Source organism: Schistocerca cancellata, chromosome 3, assembly GCF_023864275.1.
Source record: "Schistocerca cancellata isolate TAMUIC-IGC-003103 chromosome 3, iqSchCanc2.1, whole genome shotgun sequence".
NCBI classification, from domain to species: Eukaryota; Metazoa; Arthropoda; class Insecta; order Orthoptera; family Acrididae; genus Schistocerca; species Schistocerca cancellata.
This window is the reverse complement of record NC_064628.1, coordinates 501,189,909-501,206,747: the sequence shown is the minus strand read 5'-3', so window position 1 is coordinate 501,206,747 and position 16,839 is coordinate 501,189,909. Positions and strand designations below refer to the sequence as shown.

Genomic DNA, 16,839 nt, shown 5'->3' with positions numbered 1-16,839 from the left:
TGTTATCCAAAAGGCCAGTACTCCGAATGCCTTTTTTTTTGCGCTACAAGAATTTAGATTAAAAAACCGTTTTCCGACCGTGGCGTCGAACGGAACGGAGTACAAACCTAACTTTGACAAAGAGGTTGTGGTGTTTAGGGAAACCCGATGTAGAAGGAACAGCCGAACCAGTTCAGAAAACGAGGAAACTTCTAAATCTCTGAATGACTATATTTGAAAGATCTAATGTTACATTGTGCCATTTCACTTGGTACCTGATCTCATGTTTAGGGGCATACACATGCATACAAAATCAAAAACACGATCTTTACAATGTGTCACGATACGAAAATTCTACGACATTAAGTTGTGACGTATCTGATGAATACGGTCTTCCCTCAGTTGTCAGGCTGGTGTGATGTTACCACTTTCCAGACGTCAGGATGAGAAAGATAGTCCCGGAGATGACGTAAACATATACATATATGTGGTTAAAGGATCATGAAAGTATGTTGCATAAGTGTAGGGTATTAGGGGATCTGGAGACAATGCAAGATTTAGAATACAACTCGTAAACCCCAGATTCTTTAGACTAGAACTTCGATATATAAAACAGCTTCAGACGTCTGATCACTTTAGAAATGAGTTATGTGTGAAATATTTTACTTTAAGCAAGTAAGCAATAAAGAGTTCAGAAAAGGTTTGAAATTATGTTTAAATTTTGTTGGAAAGCGCTAAGTTTTCTCATTATCGAACACTGGGTTAGTACAGTGTGGGTAATTTGAGCTCCGTTGTAAGTAAAAGCTAGTTTTTCACGCATATCAGTGTTCAAGACCTCATACTCACGAACTTTGTGGCGCACAATGATTCACTTTTGCACGTACATTCAGGTGTACATGTCGATAAAGTTAGCAAAATGTGCTGCGAATAGAGTTAGCAGCAAAGAAGTAATAAATTAAAAAGTCATGCTTCAGCCGAAGTTTTACGTTTTACTGCATGAACAGCGAAAAATAAAGTAATTGAGAAACTTTTTTCCTTTCATAAGAGGAATTAAAAAGAGAAAAGTGTCGAATAGGTTTGAAATTACGTGTAAAGTTCGTAGGAGGTCGCAAAGTGCTCTCATTCTCAAATCATCTTTTCTTGTCCGTTTGTCCCCCATCAGCGCAGGGTCGGCATGGTTATTTACTGATTTGGCATTGTTTGTTGTCAGTTAAGGAGCGGCAGGATGCCCTTTCTGTCGTCACCCCGTTAACCACAGCGACGGAATCGTGTAACTGATGTGGGAATTGGCTACCAGCCCGATATTCACCTAGTGGGGCGTAGGAAACAGCCTGTAAACACGTACGGGGTAGCCAGCAGACCGACCCTCGTCGTTAATACTCGTGCGAATTAAATGCGGGGCCGGCACATCTCCCCGTCCCCGAAGAGGCGCTTTAACACGCACGGCTACCCGTGCACCTGCTCTAATTCTCAAATACTGGATGAAAATAATCTGGGAAATTTGCGCACCGTGAGTTGCACTGTCTCTAAACATACACTCACAGTTTCTAAATGTAATACTTGTTTTACTGTGTTAAAGCCTTACTGTAAGGTTATAATTCATAATCTGTATATTGTTGTTGTTGTTGTGGTCTTCAGTCCTGAGACTTGTTTGATGCAGCTCTCCATGCTACTCTATCCTGTGCAAGCTTTTTCATCTCCCAGTACCTACTGCAGCCTACATCCTTCTGAATCTGCTTAGTGTATTCATCTCTTGGTCTCCCCCTACGATTTTTACCCTCCACACTGCCCTCCAGTACTAAACTGGTGATCCCTTGATGCCTCAGAACATGTCCTACCAACCGATCCCTTCTTCTAGTCAAGTTGAGGCACAAACTCCTCTTCTCCCCAATTCTATTCAATACCTCCTCATTAGTTATGTGATCTACCCATCTAATCTTTAGCATTCTTCTGTAGCACCATATTTCGAAAGCTTCTATTCTCTTCTTGTCCAAACTATTTATCGTCCATGTTTCACTTCCATACATGGCTACACCCCATACAAATACTTTCAGAAACGAATTCCTGACACTTAAATCTATACTCGATGTTAACAAATTTCTCTTTTTCAGAATTGCTTTCCTTGCCATTGCCAGTCTACATTTTATATCCTCTCTGCTTCGACCATCATCAGTTATTTTGCTCCCCAAATAGCAAACCTCCTTTACTACTTTGAGTGTCTCATTTCCTAATCTAATTCCTTCAGCATCACCTGACTCAATTCGACTACATTCCATTACCCTCGTTTTTCTTTTGTTGATATTCATCTCATATCCTCCTTTCAAGACACTGTCCATTCCATTCAACTGCTCTTCCAGGTCCTTTGCTGTCTCAGACAGAATTACAATGTCATCGGCGAACCTCAAAGTTTTTATTTGTTGTCCATGGATTTTAATACCTACTCCGAACTTTCCTTTTGTTTCCTTTACTGCTTGCTCAATACACACGTTGAATAGCATCGGGGAGAGGCTACAACCCTGTCTCATTCCCTTCCCGACCACTGCTTCCCTTTCATGTCCCTCAACTCTTATAACTGCCATCTGCTTTCTGTACAAATTGTAAATAGCTTTTCGCTCGCTGTATTTTACACCTGCCACCTTCAGAATTTGAAAGAGAGTATTCCAGTCAACATTGTCAAAAGCTTTCTCTAAGTCTACAAATGCTAGAAACTTAGGTTTGTCTTTCCTTAATCTTTCTTCTAAGATAAGTCGCAGGGTCAGTATTGCCTCACGTGTTACAACATTTCTACGGAATCCAAACTGATCTTCCCCGAGGTCGGCGTATATTATGACAGCTTTTAATAATTAAAATAAATTGTAACCTCCCTCTTACTAATCGGCCTATCCTGCTTCCGACATAAAATATGACCGTGGATCGCGTGTATGCGTAATGGATTTTTTTCTAATTGGATAAAGCTATCTTTCCCGAAGAAGTGACACCGATAAGTAGAAGGAAAGTGTATAACCGCCTTCTGATGGAAAGTCTACTAAAAATAAAAAGTAATTAAACCAAACAGGGCTATAATTTGGAAAATGAAAGTTATTTTATGCATTCACTCACGAACAACACTGGACAGAAAAGGGGTACCACTGATCATGAATCCAAAAGTTACACTAATGAACGAAAAGGAAATAATTAATGGTCGCCAGCCCATTCGGGCAATTTACATCCAAAATCCTGTACAAGATGATCGGAAAGAAAAGCATTTATTATTAAACACTAACGTGGCAACTGAAGGTTGTCACGTTTTTTGACACTAATTTTACGTGAGTATGTAATGATACAGAAAACTGAGAAGTCACTAATACATTATGTTTGGCATTAAATTTTGGAAAAGGCAATCGAGTATTGATTTGAAAATATGTAATTAAACTGTATGTTAGTACTGAACTTCGTTACGTGAACAGTGACTTTCAGTGACTTCAACATAACGTCATCAAAGAAATTTAGAAAAAAAGCAAGCACTTTTTACTTTGCTGTTACTTATTCTGCAAACTAGATTTCATATTATTGTCTGAACAACTGAGCCTTTTTTTACTGACTTGCACAGAACTAAGCACTAGAATACGCACCAAACCAAACAGCCATGTGCTCCAAGCTATATGTAAAATAAATAAAACTTCCGTTCTCTTAATTTGTGCATTTCTTTAGATTTGGACTTTTTCCAGTGATTGATTCTCAAACTTGAAAAATGAAATTGCTTCACTTTAGTCATTTACCGAAACCTCTGTTGTACAACAGTTAATTGAAAGAAGACTAAGGCTAAAATTCTTAAAAGTGAAATTATTCATTAATAAACTGTCTGTAACTATTCAATTTGTTTCTTATGACACACAGTCAGCATATAAGGAAAAAAGGAATAAGGATCCTGCTTGGTAACAATGTCTGGGGGCAATGAGAACACAATCGCCCTGAGTTTAACTGATTATAATTTAAATAAATTTTACGAATCATATCACATTCAGTTGTGCAGCTGGGTTAGTCGTTAATACTTTCCACCAATGAACAGTCTTACTTCAGTGCTGTGCATACGACGAAACTCGGAGCCGACGACGAAACCGTGTTGCTGGAACTGCTGCTTTTGTTGAAGACGGTAGCTTATTGTGGAGCCACAGCTAAGTGTAAGAATTGGCAATCGTAATTAATACAGCCTCTTCCACCAGACCACAGTCCGTACTCCTGCTACTAACACCACACTTCCACACACTACAAGCGCTGGAACCCGCCTTTCTCTCTCTCTCGCTCCGCGCAACAACTCCCTACCCAAAGATTTTACAACGCACAAGCACTGCTACTGTCGTTGTTAGTCGATGCAAATAACAATTCCTTTGGCTTTTTCCCAGAGCTTATAAGTTTCACAGTAAGACACAGATGGATACAATGAAACGTCAACAGACTTCTACCTAAATTTATACATACAGTGAAGTAATGTCCTTACTTATTAAAAGAAAGCATTTAAATTACATACAATTCAGAAAAAAAATATATCGGTAGCAGGTGCCATGCATCCTTCGTTTTCGGTGTTACGAAATATTGAAAATAAAATTTTTGTTCCCCTGGAAGCCACCAGATAGGCAACTTGCAACTGGGATTGTGCACTGTGAAACAGGTTAGCCATTTAATAATATAAACATTTAGAAACTATATTTTAAGCTGAAAAATATCTACAGGAACAGACTTTTTAGTTACGCAATGCAAATTAAAAGTAAATAATTTACAAAATGATTGTCAAATTTATGAGATCGGAATTGGATAACTGAAATATCTAGAGGCCGTTGAGAGTTTGAAAGGAATATTATTCACGATCAATTGAAAGATATCCAAGATGAATAGATATATGCGAAAAATTAAACTGTGAAGGCAGCATAGGGGCAATTAGGCAAAAAAATGGGGATAAATGTATAAATAAACAGCCAGTAGAAATCGTTGGTTAACGCAGAGGTTACCGCAAATGTGACGTACGTTTGGCACGTATCTAACGTTGTCTGCAGTGGTTAAGAAGTAGTTTCCTCGGGGAAGGTGCGCGGGGAGCCGGCGTGAGCGGCAGAAGCGGCCCATGCCCGCGCGCTGGCCCACGCGCAGCAACTTCCTGCTCCCACTCGCATTCCTGGAAGCACCGCGGCGGTCGCACCTGTTGCCAGCCTTCCAGGCTACAGTTCCAGCTCCAGCGCGGCCGGACGTGCCGCTGCAGCCTACGCACCGCCTTCCGGGGACCGACAGCGGATGCACTTCATGCACCGGACCATTCCTCGCTTCGAGGGCGACACAGACAATCAACAACACACTCGCCGCAGCGGCTGGATTCCTTTATGACTGACGGGAAGCGCGACTGTAGTGCTAACGCGAAAGCTGGAGGATGGGGAGGGAATATTAACAGTTTCATATCTGTCTACACATACACACTCTGCAAGCCACTGTACAATGTGCCGCGGTGGGTATTTCAATTCAAGATAAATCCCGTATTACTATGCATCACTACATTCATCCAGTGGTTAAACCTACTTTTTGACTGTGTTTCCTTTCACATAAATAAATTCAAAGATGAAAATAAAAAAAGACGCACCACAAAGCAACTATCCGGTAGCGCGTAAATCAGAGAATGTGATGACGACGTACAGACAAACTAATGATAAAAATTTCAGAAAAGTTAGATGATTTCATCATCATTATCATCGTTTTCCAACTCCTGTTTCCCGGGTGTGATGAACAAGCGCTAGCCATCTCCTTGCGTCTTCATACATCTTCTGTCCAAGGACAGCTTCCCATTTGTGTCCTCTCTTCTCCATCTTACAGTCTCTATCCAGCGTTTTCTTGGCCTTCCCCGTGGTCTTCTTCCTACAGGGTTCAAACTAAAATATCTTTTGCCAGGTCTTTGGCTGTTCATTCTCATTATGTCCCCGTACCGCTGAAGGCTGATTTTCTTTATGAGACTGGTAAAAGGAACCTCAACACCAGCTACTTTTCTATTCACCTCATTCCATATTTTGTCTTTTCCAGATGTTTTGTTCGTAGTTCTAGTGAATCTCATTTCCGTTACCTGAATTCTGCTGAGGTCTTTGTTTAGTAGGGTACATGCTTCTACACCACATGTGGTGGTGGTAAGTTCCTGTGGGACCAAACTGGTGAGGTCATCGGTCCCTAGGCTTACACACTACTTAAACTAAATTACGCTAAGGGCAAAACACACACACACACACACACACACACACACACACACACACACACACACATGCCCGAGGGAGGACTCGAACCTCCGAGGGCGGACACACACACACACACACACACACACACACACACACATGCCCGAGGGAGGACTCGAACCTCCGAGGGTGAGGCGGAGGGGGGGGCGGGGGGGAGCTGCGCGAAACGTGTCAAGACGCCCCAGACCGCGCGGCTACCCCGCGCACCGTGCTCTAAACCATATGTTAGCATTGGTACGAAATAGGTGTGGTGCATGGTCGCTTATACTTTTCGTGGCATTTTATCATCCCAGACAAAATTTTCGTTTTGGCTGTAAGAATTGGATGCTTTCTGTGTCCTGCTGATTATTTTCTGCTTATGGTGTCTTTCGATAACATGCTTCCTAGGTATTTGAAATGTGAAAAAGATTCTACTTTGACCCCTTTTAGAAATATATCTGAGGTTGTTCCTTGCCTGTTGATGGTCATTTCTACTATCTTTTTTTTTACTCATTTTTAATCCGATATTTTTGAATGTGTTGTTCCAGTCATTAAGTTCCTTCCGTGCTTCGGCTTCTGTCTCTCCCAATACTATCAAATCATCAGAAAAAACCAGGACATTTACTTAACTGTCTTGATTGATTCGAGAAAAAGAGCTTCACAAATGGAGCAAGTCAATAACGCGTTGGTCCACCTCTGACCCTTACGCATCCAGCTCTTCGGCTTGGCATTGACTGTCTTGATTGATTCGAGAAAAAGAGCTTCACAAATGGAGCAAGTCAATAACGCGTTGGTCCACCTCTGACCCTTACGCATCCAGCTCTTCGGCTTGGCATTGATTGACAGAGCTCTTGGATGTCCTCCTTAGGGATATCGTGCCAAATGTTACAGACATTCTGTTAGCTGAGATGTCCAAAATTTTATTTTTCAAGAAGTTACCCATCTAGACACATCCTCCGTCCACATGAAAAGTGCGGTACCACTAAATCGCGTTACATAGAATGAGCGCTGAAGTTTAATAGTTTGGTACTAGGGGACTGGGGGGGGGGGGGGGGGGAGTAGGTGTTTGTAGAAGTAGTGAAGAGACAGTCTTATCGGTGAAGGACTATCTTATTTCTTTCAAATTATGCTGCGTGTTCCCTACGCAACATTGGAGACACAGTTATACACCTGGATAAATAACTAATTGCCATGAATCGAATTAATAAGCAATGAAAATTTTACCAGCGCAAGTAGAGTTTTTTGTATTGAGCGTCTCTCCTCAGGCACAGCACTTTTATAAGGGGCGATCAAAAAGTTTTCGTTTGAGGGCGTTTCTGCACCGTATACGCAACGTAGCGCGAATCTAATGCGGATATATAAGCACTGACATGTAGCCAAGGGATTAATGTGGTATTCGTGTCTTTCCGACGTGCGTGAGGTAAATGCGGAAACGTGAACTATGGCGACGTTATTATCAGATGCGTCCAAACAGGACTTTTCTTGGCTGGCAATGGACAAACACCGGTAGACATACATTGGAGAATGAAGCATGTGGATGGGGCAGCAGGTCTGTCGAAAAGCGCCACTGTGAAATGTCGTGCGAGGGGTGCTGCTGATGCATGACAACGCACGTCCCCGTACCGCAAGTGTCGTGACGCAGAAGTTATACTAACTCAAGTAGGAGATACTCGAGCACCCGCCCTACAGTCCTCATCTCTTCCCAAGCGATTAAAACGCCTCTGTTCCATTAAAAAAGGTCCTTCAAGGTCGACGACGCCTGTCCGACGAAGATGTGCAGCTGATAGTTACGGTACGTCGACGTAGCATGTGAAAGTTGCTGGATTTTGACGGGTTACTCCTGTAACTGAAATATCAGATCTGAAGATGGTTCTCAATGAACCGAAACCGGTCATATGAATAAAAAATTTGCAATCAAGACGGATTTTAAGTAACATTATAAAATCACTGATTGCTGTTACCCCATTAGACATTATGTCTGTTTTTTCAATGGAAAGGTCGGTGGGAAGCAGTGACAGATGTGCACCTGCATAATATCTTCTCAGGTGCTAAACTTCGAAGTGGATTCGACCTACCACGCAAGACCTGGACTACTCTCAACATAATCCGTACCGGTCATGGCCGATGCAGGGACGCTCTCTTTAAGTGGAAGAATCTGCCTGATCCAGCCTGTGACTGCGGGGCTCCATACCAGACTGTTCACCACACTGTCAGTGAACGCATGATTCGAGCCTATCACGGCGCCGAAGAGGACTTCCTGCTAGCAACTCCAGATGCAATGCGCTGGATTGAAAGACTGGATATTCAGTTGCAAAGATAAACTTATGTTTCTTGTGTTTCAATACGTACATATGTATATGTTATTTGATTTCATGATATTTCTGTATTAGCCTTACGCTAAATAATAAATGTGTGTAGTAGAAACACCTACGCAATGACGCGAGAAAAATACAAATTCTGCAAATTTTCTACAGTTTCAAAAGAAAGAAAGGAAGATTAGGGTTTGGCATCTGGTCGACGACGTGGTCATTCGCCACGAAGAATGATCTCGTACCGCAGCATCTTAACCACTGCGTAAACGTCGCTCAACTTCTCCTGTTGACAAAAACAAATCCCTAGAATTTCAAACAGGAGGAAATTATCTCATCGTTTCTAAGCTTCATAGCGTGTCAACAGCATTCAAGCTTTTCGTAAAGATTCCGTTAATCCGGAAAGTTATCAATATCCAATACCATAACTACACGTGATCGACATGGCTCGATCCTTAAAAGGTACCACCACGGTTCATCGTCTCCCCTCTGTTCTCTTACGCAACAAAAAGAGCGGATCTGACGCACCATTTAAAGACGCCATTACAGTGAATGACAGAGGAAAATATCTATTCTACAAGAGCATTAACTGTCAACAGATTTCGATTTACAGCGACTGGGGGAAATACAAGAAGAGCACGGAAGAGGTTTGACGACCGCCAGCGTTAATTAAAATCTGCCGCCCACTTCCTTTGCGAGAATAAATATTTGTGCTAATCAGAGTTCCTTCGGCATAAGATAAACACATTCTTCGAGATCTGTGGAACCGTCTTAAGACGAAATAATTAACATAAAATCTCCCAGTCGATTTCATCGCAAAGGTTTCTCTGAAAGTCATTGCTCTGAATATCTTCAACGACAAAGTCGACCGCTTCTGCGTAACGATAAGGTAATATTAATTCATTTCCTTCAGTATAAAGTGCTCTACGTTAGCTGTAACTGCATTTCTTCAAACACCTCTTTTTTCATTATTTAGCTGACGACCTCGGCTCCCTTCTTCCCTGACCGCCTGAGTTCTATATCCTTCAAAACTAATTAAGTTTGCAACGACATATCTTAATTCAAACAGAAGATATATTTCTCCCATTTATTTGTGTTTTCTGTACACAACACATTACATAGGTGGCGTACCTTAAAATTCTTCCGCTAGTCTGCGTTTGCATAAAAAAACAATACAAGATTGTGGGTTCGCCTTTATGCAAAACATTTCAGTTTTTATATAACTGCGTAGGCTTCCGCGGACAGAGTCAGTCAAAATGGTTCAAATGGCTCTGAGCACTATGGGACTCAACTGCTGAGGTCATTAGTCCCCTAGAACTTAGAACTAGTTAAACCTAACTAACCTAAGGACATCACAAACATCCATGCCCGAGGCAGGATTCGAACCTGCGACCGTAGCGGTCTTGCGGTTCCAGACTGCAGCGCCTTTAACCGCACGGCCACTTCGGCCGGCTCAGAGTCAGTCGACATAAAAGTTTTCTGGGTATGGTACAGCGTTATAATTTAAGAAACTACTGCTGCTGAAGAAAAAAAATCAATGTTTAAGCAACGGTTGCAGCGGCCTTCTTCTGGGTCTAATGGTTAGACCCAGAAGAAGGAGGCTGCAACCGTGGCCGAAACGTTGGTGTTTTCTCCAGCAGCAGTAGTTTTTTACATTATGACGCGGTACCATCACCAGAAAACTTTTATATCGACTTACGTTTTATTTTTAATTTCTTCTGCAAACTAGATCCAACGAGAATATCATCAACACAGTGGGTTTTTTAATTATATAATTATAGAAGCAGGCCTACATGTATCTTCCGAAAAAAACAGAGTATATGGCAGATGTGAAGGAGGCACCGGAATATATGGAAATTGAATATGATATAATTAAAAAGGCTACAAAATTTAAACTTCCTCGTGAAATAATACAAACAACGCTGTAGACAAAGAAGCTAACCTAGCAAGGGCAAAGAAAATGTAGGGGCCTTTTCAACTAACAAAAACCTGTACAATATGAAAACTATTTCCATAAATGCAAAACTTCGGCATTACAATACTGTCATTAAAGCAGATTCCTTTTATGCATCAGAATGCTTTTCGTAAAATACAGCCAAATTATCAGGTGAAATACAAAAGACATAAAGGAAAATAATCAGGAAAATCTTGGGACCAAAATATGAGACTGGGAAATAGGAATTAAGAAGTAAAAAAAGAAGTTTATGAAAAAAGTAGATTGAATATCAGACACGATTAGCAAGAGAAGAGTTGCGTTCTATTGACACCTAAAAACGCTAGATGACAACAGGATAACGAAAAGAATTTTTAACTTATTTGATAGTAACTAAAAAACGTCAATGACATGGATAAAAGAAGATAAAGCAGACCTGATAGAAATAGAAATAATGGAAGAAGAAATAGGAGAAAGAGAAATGTTCAGAGCAAAAGTAAAAGGTTTTAAGGGCTTCCAGGAGAAAACAAAGAAAAAATAGGTGCAACATGGACAGAAGAAGGAAGAGAAAAACGTAGGGAAAGAATGAAAAATCACTGGGTAGAAATAAAGGAGAAAAGAAAGAATACAGGTATATAAGCTATTTCGTGTGGTACTTAGTAGGCCAACCCAATTTAAAAAATGAGAAATTAGCATTGTTATAAACATTATAAAACGTCATTATATGTGTATTGTTTGCTTCCAGATACTGCTCTGTGTGAATACATTTATAATATCTTATTTACTTTTAAGTTACAGCATGGTTTCTACGTTTGCTGCAACTTTTTCGGCATAGTTTTTGCATTTTGTTGTAAGGACATAAGTAAAAAGCTGTCTTGACCACGAAGGTTGGCTTTAACATCGTATTATTTAACTGCTCGTATACGTCGCTCAGAAAGCTGAGTGGAGTAGCTGATATACTAGAATTGCTAACTACTAACGCAAGTGAATCCTATATCGCTAGACATGGAAAGATACTGACCGCTTCGTTATAGATGACACAACATACTTATATACCTGTATATACACAGGGCAGATGTCAAAATAACATAGACTAGTAAAACTATCAATAAGATCATAATTAAACGTGACGTGCTGGCCACCGGAGTGGTAAGAAAAGAAGTGTACATTGCACAGTAATCCTAGATGGAAAACCGCCCTTCTTATGAATGTTGAGCGCCGTCTACCACATGTCCAACGCGTAAATGATGGCCGTTTAGGTGAGAACAGATTGTGATTATCGACGGTATCTGTGTCCTCGACTTTCTTCCTCTTCCTCTTTCCACGAGTTATATGCCCTGGTTATGGGTTTAGGGATGTCGTCGGATGCTTAAAAATCGGACAAGTCGTGTGTGCATTTGTTACGAGGAGATTCACTTATCTTGTATCTAGAGAAAGGTACCACACTTCCTCTAGCTCAATCATTTTCGGCATAATGCTTGCAGGATGGACGTTGTCGTCTCTCCCTGCTGCAGGGGTGTTGAGCGCCGATAGTATGCTTAACGAGTTAGATGTAATCACGATTTCTTTCATTCCTAGCGGCCTCACAAACCCGGCACTGCCTCGGTCGTAAACAGTGTTGAGCTCTGAGTGATGCAACATAGTCGTCCTGCGTGGAAATCAGCACAGAAGACGTCAGTACCCAAATACAGTTTGTTGGTGAATCTTTTTCGATTTATGAGTGAATATTTTAATCGTATCTAGCAATATCATTTCACAGACGTTGTAAATATATTGTTAACAGCTAATGTTCTATGTCTGGGGAGCAGACTGACGACTAGGAATGCTACCTCTCTGAGGGTATCTTTCTGAACTTGGAGAATCTACTGTCACAATCCCGTCTATGAACATATTGCTACCCACTGCGAAAATGGGGTTTAAAAAGAAAAAAAATGGAATAATTCAAATAACTGGCATTACTCCTTCATACAGAAACATTTACGCACACTCCCTTTCCTGTGGAACAAAACAAGAGACAACGGTGTAAAAATGTTGATTAAAACATACATAAAAACACAACAAAAACAGTTGACATAAAAGTTTTATGGAACCATTTAATAATGTACGAAAACGTTTCAGCCACGGTTACAGCGGCCTTCTTCTGGGTCTACTGGCCATTAGACGCGGTGCTAAGAAAACTTTCATGTCAACCGAATCTGGCCGCCGAAGCCTACGGAATAATACACAACAAAACCAGTCAGTGAATTTTACTTTTTTTATTGATGTGTTTCGGAGGTGCTGCTCCATGTTCAGGTAGCAGTTCCGGTGTTTGGCTCGTATGTTTACTCCTAAGAAATCAACGATGTGAAAATAGCTATAATGTCTTATCACTTTGGTTGCAGAATTCATATTGTGTACTTGCAAGAAGATATACTTTGAAACTGTTGTGGAATATCTGCAGTCTGTGCATCTCCGTTTCTTCTTTCTAATCCACCAAAAAACATTCTGCAAGCGAAGTGATACACTTAAAACATTCTAGATATTTTGAAATCGTTCGTTTCACAGAAGCCATTAACCAGAGTTATACGCCGGACCTGCCATTTGATAATGGAGCACAGTCTCAGGAACGCGTTGTGAAAAAAATATGGTCAAATTTATTGACTGGTTGCGTCGTGTTTGTGACAATACGTGTCATACCCTCAGTTTACATACAATCAGAACAGTAGTTTAATACGTGGTGACAGATATATTTTAAGCTGCAGGAGTTGGTGAAAGCAGCCTCTATAGTATGCAGATATGACGATATACAGGGGTGCGAGAAGGTCTCAGTAGGGCAAAGAGCAGATCGATTCTGTTTTCGGCGGCCATGAGAACAACATATTTGTAAATCAAGAGCTTTTAATACATGTGTTCAGTACAAATCGAACTTTACCTGTCACGAAAGATATGCATGAGTCTGAATATACAGGGTGGTCGGAAATTCCCGTTACAAACTTCTACGACATGTAGAGGGTAGTGAGTACATAACATTTTCAATAGGAACTCATGTCCGGAAACGTATCGTTTCCGTTCTACGGCAGTTTCAGTTCAGATGTGTACCTCGTCAACGTCTGCTTAGGGCAAGAGAAACGTCTCCTTCCATCCAAGCTCACGGGTCCCGCATACTTAGTCTTCCTACGACACGTAATAGAGCCGTTCTTGGAAGCTGTGCCATTGAATGTGCGTCAGGAAATGTGGTTTCAGCATGATGGAGCACCACCTCACTTTTCACTGGCTGTCCAGAGACATCTCAACAGACGATATGGTGAAAGATGGATAGGCCATGGTGATCCAACGGCGTGGCCGCCACGATCATCAGGGGTCGTATGAAGAGCCTAATTTATGAGACACCTGTAGAAACAGAGGAAGATCTGCTGGCACGAGATCTGGCCGCTGCACAAGACATTTAAGAGACACCAGGTGGGATGGAGAGAGTGTACCAGAACATGCTTCGGAGGTACAATGTGTGTAACAACGTTGGTGGTCGCCACATCGAGCGGCTGTTGTAATGCATCGGTACGTTGCGGCTGGTGTCGTAGATGCTCGGTTCTTGTTGTTGTCGAGTAATGTAAACCATAAGGTGTAAGTTGTAATGCAAATGCGTAAGTAATAACGGAACGAGTCAGTATTCTTTTCAAATGGATTGCAACAACTGTACTGGGTCACGCCTAAGTACATTCCTCACGTGGGTGTGGGTGAGATAATCATCTGCATTGAAACTGTCGTCGAACGGAAACGATACGTTTCCGGACATGGGTTGCTATTCAAAATGTTATGTACTCACAACCCTCTACATGTCTGAGAAGTTTGTAACGGGAATTTCTGACCACAGTGTATTTAGCAGTGGTTATTAACACTGAAACTGTTGCAAAATAACTTTTTTTAGTTATATTTGAAAAAGATAATCACAGAAACAGTCTACCAAGCACCTGTATGTGTAGAATCTCTAGCTTTCTCGCAGAGATCCCCATTCCAGTTCGAATCAATAATTGCATTACCACCGCATTATTCACAAGCGTGGCATACAACAACGAATAAATGTCGGCAGAAAGAAACATTACGTAGGTAGTTTTCCACCCGATGGCCGGTATCGTAGAAGAAGCCTGTACTTTCGACGTGTTTGTCCATCACTGAACTTAATTAACGGTTCTCTGGCTGAAATGTTGATTTCAAGTCAATCTTGATACGAATGAAGTTGCAAGACGAAACCAGTACTTCCCCAACGCAACACTACTGCACTGCCGCCTACATTCAACGGAAGCACCTATTACAGAACAATGACTAAAGTACTGGGCGATCAGATAAGACTGTGTGGCCGAGACGACTTGGCCCAGCGGTTGCGTGTGAGCACGCGCCACCACACTGTGTCCGCGCACGCTCACGCACCCGCTACACCACCCAAAGAGAGGAGGATCGTGTCATCGGCCGACAAGCTGCTTGCTTTGTTCGCTTCTTCGCTGCCGCTCAGTCACGGTGTAAACAACGTTACATGGGCAGTGAGAGGCTGTTTCGTGACCCCGGGTCCTTAACGTGTCCTGTCACTGACACATATACATGCTCATACATTCGCCTCAGTCTACGTTAACGTTAAGGACACGGTGGGCTATAAGTGCCTGGACCCGGGCGTTTTCTGGTGTATGTACTGTAATACACCACATCACCTGCTGCTAAGCTGTGGTGATCTCTATTCTGAAGACTGACTTGAGGTACCTCTCTACGTTCGTCTATCCTGTGTAAGACTCTTCATCTCTGCGTAGCTACTGCGAACTATATCCAACCAAACGATGAGTCACAGGTAGAAAATATTCTTAATAATCATTTGTTAAATATAGCTGAAAGCATAGGGACAAACAATTCAAGAGAAAAATCGCAGCAGTACGTTCAAAAAGTAACTCTCATAAAATATGATGTAACACCAACTTCTCCTTCTGAAATTAAGAAAATTATAAATTCTCTCAAAAATAAAAGCTCGTCTGCTTTTGACGGTGTCTGCAATAGAGTACTATAAGATTTTTTCCCATATATTTAGCCTGGCCTTATCTGAAATATGCATTGATTCACTAACTCAAGATACTTTTCCAGAAAATTACAGTTTGGGCTTCAGAAAGTCGCTCTATTGAGAATGCCATTTACGCGTTCACTCACTACATTTTACTACGGTGTCTACAATAGAGTACTATAAGATTTTTTCCCATATATTAAGCCTGGTCTTATCTGAAATATGCATTGATTCACTAAATCAAGATACTCTTCCACATTCGTGTTCCTTTTGGGAACTGTTTTCAGTTTCGTTACTGTGTCATTAGACGTTTGATTCTCTTTCTGTATTAGTCTTTTGTTATATTCTCATTTGTTGTTGATTAATACTGCTAATAATAGTAATTACTTCCCTTGTAGAGTAAGTTTGTGATTAATGTAGTCAGGTTTTTAACATCTTCTTGTTGTAGTAGCGGAACTTAGATAAAGTTGTTTTCTTGTTTCAATAACTGTAAAATTTTACCATGAGTGAGAAGTATGGGCTTTGCCGTAGGTTCGTGAGTAGTGGGTTGCGGTGTGAGACTTGTTCGAAGTATTTTCACTGGGGGGAATGCAGTGGGGAAGGCAGTGGGCATTCTGGTGAGATCCTCTCCTGGAACTGCAGGTTATGTAGCAAGAGTAAGTTGATAGAGGAGCAGGAGCGTAAGATCTGTGCCCTTCAGGTGCAGTTGAAAAACGCACAGGAGGAGCTACATAGGATGAGGAGGGAGAAGGGGGTTGGGGAATGGGAGCTGGCTGTTGGCAAGAGATCTGCTAGGAGAAGAAGATTTTCTGATAGTTTTACTATTGGTGTTTACAATAGATATGACCAACTGTCAGAGTCTAGTGGAGAGGAATCTCTAGTAGATGTAGATGTAGGAAGTATGCAGCAGACCTCAGCAGTTACGGTGGCTAGGACAGTTGCAAAGTCGAAGAGGAAGAAGAAGGTTCTGCTGTTAGGTAGTTCTCATGGCAGAGGTGTAGGCCAGCAGTTGCAGGAAGTGTTGGGGAGTGAGTACCAGGTCACCAGCATTGTGAAGCCTAATGCAGGATTTGCTCAAGTGACTGTTAACATACGGGGGTTATGTAGGGATTTTACTAAAGAGGATCAGGTAGTGATTGTGGGTCTGGCTGGTAATAGTATTGATAGGGATGGTGAGTATGACATAGATGGTGACCTGGAAAAGATAACCACTCAGACTGGCAACACGAATGTGCATTTCGTGGAACTGTTTCAGCGTCACGATCGGCCTCATCTTAATACAGCCGTCAGGCGTAATAACATGAGACTTACGGGTGCGCTGATGACGGAAAGCATGGGTCACATTTCAGTGGTGCCGGTGGAGTCTATCAGCAGGACGGGGTT

General features: G+C 41.6%; 1 protein-coding gene across 1 annotated transcript in view; it reads right to left on the bottom strand.

Moving 5' to 3' along the window:
- The window catches only part of LOC126175272 (tRNA dimethylallyltransferase-like), a 1,221,602-nt gene that overhangs the window by 579,520 nt on the left and 625,243 nt on the right, over positions 1–16,839 (bottom strand). The gene's annotated exons all lie outside the window — the stretch shown is intronic.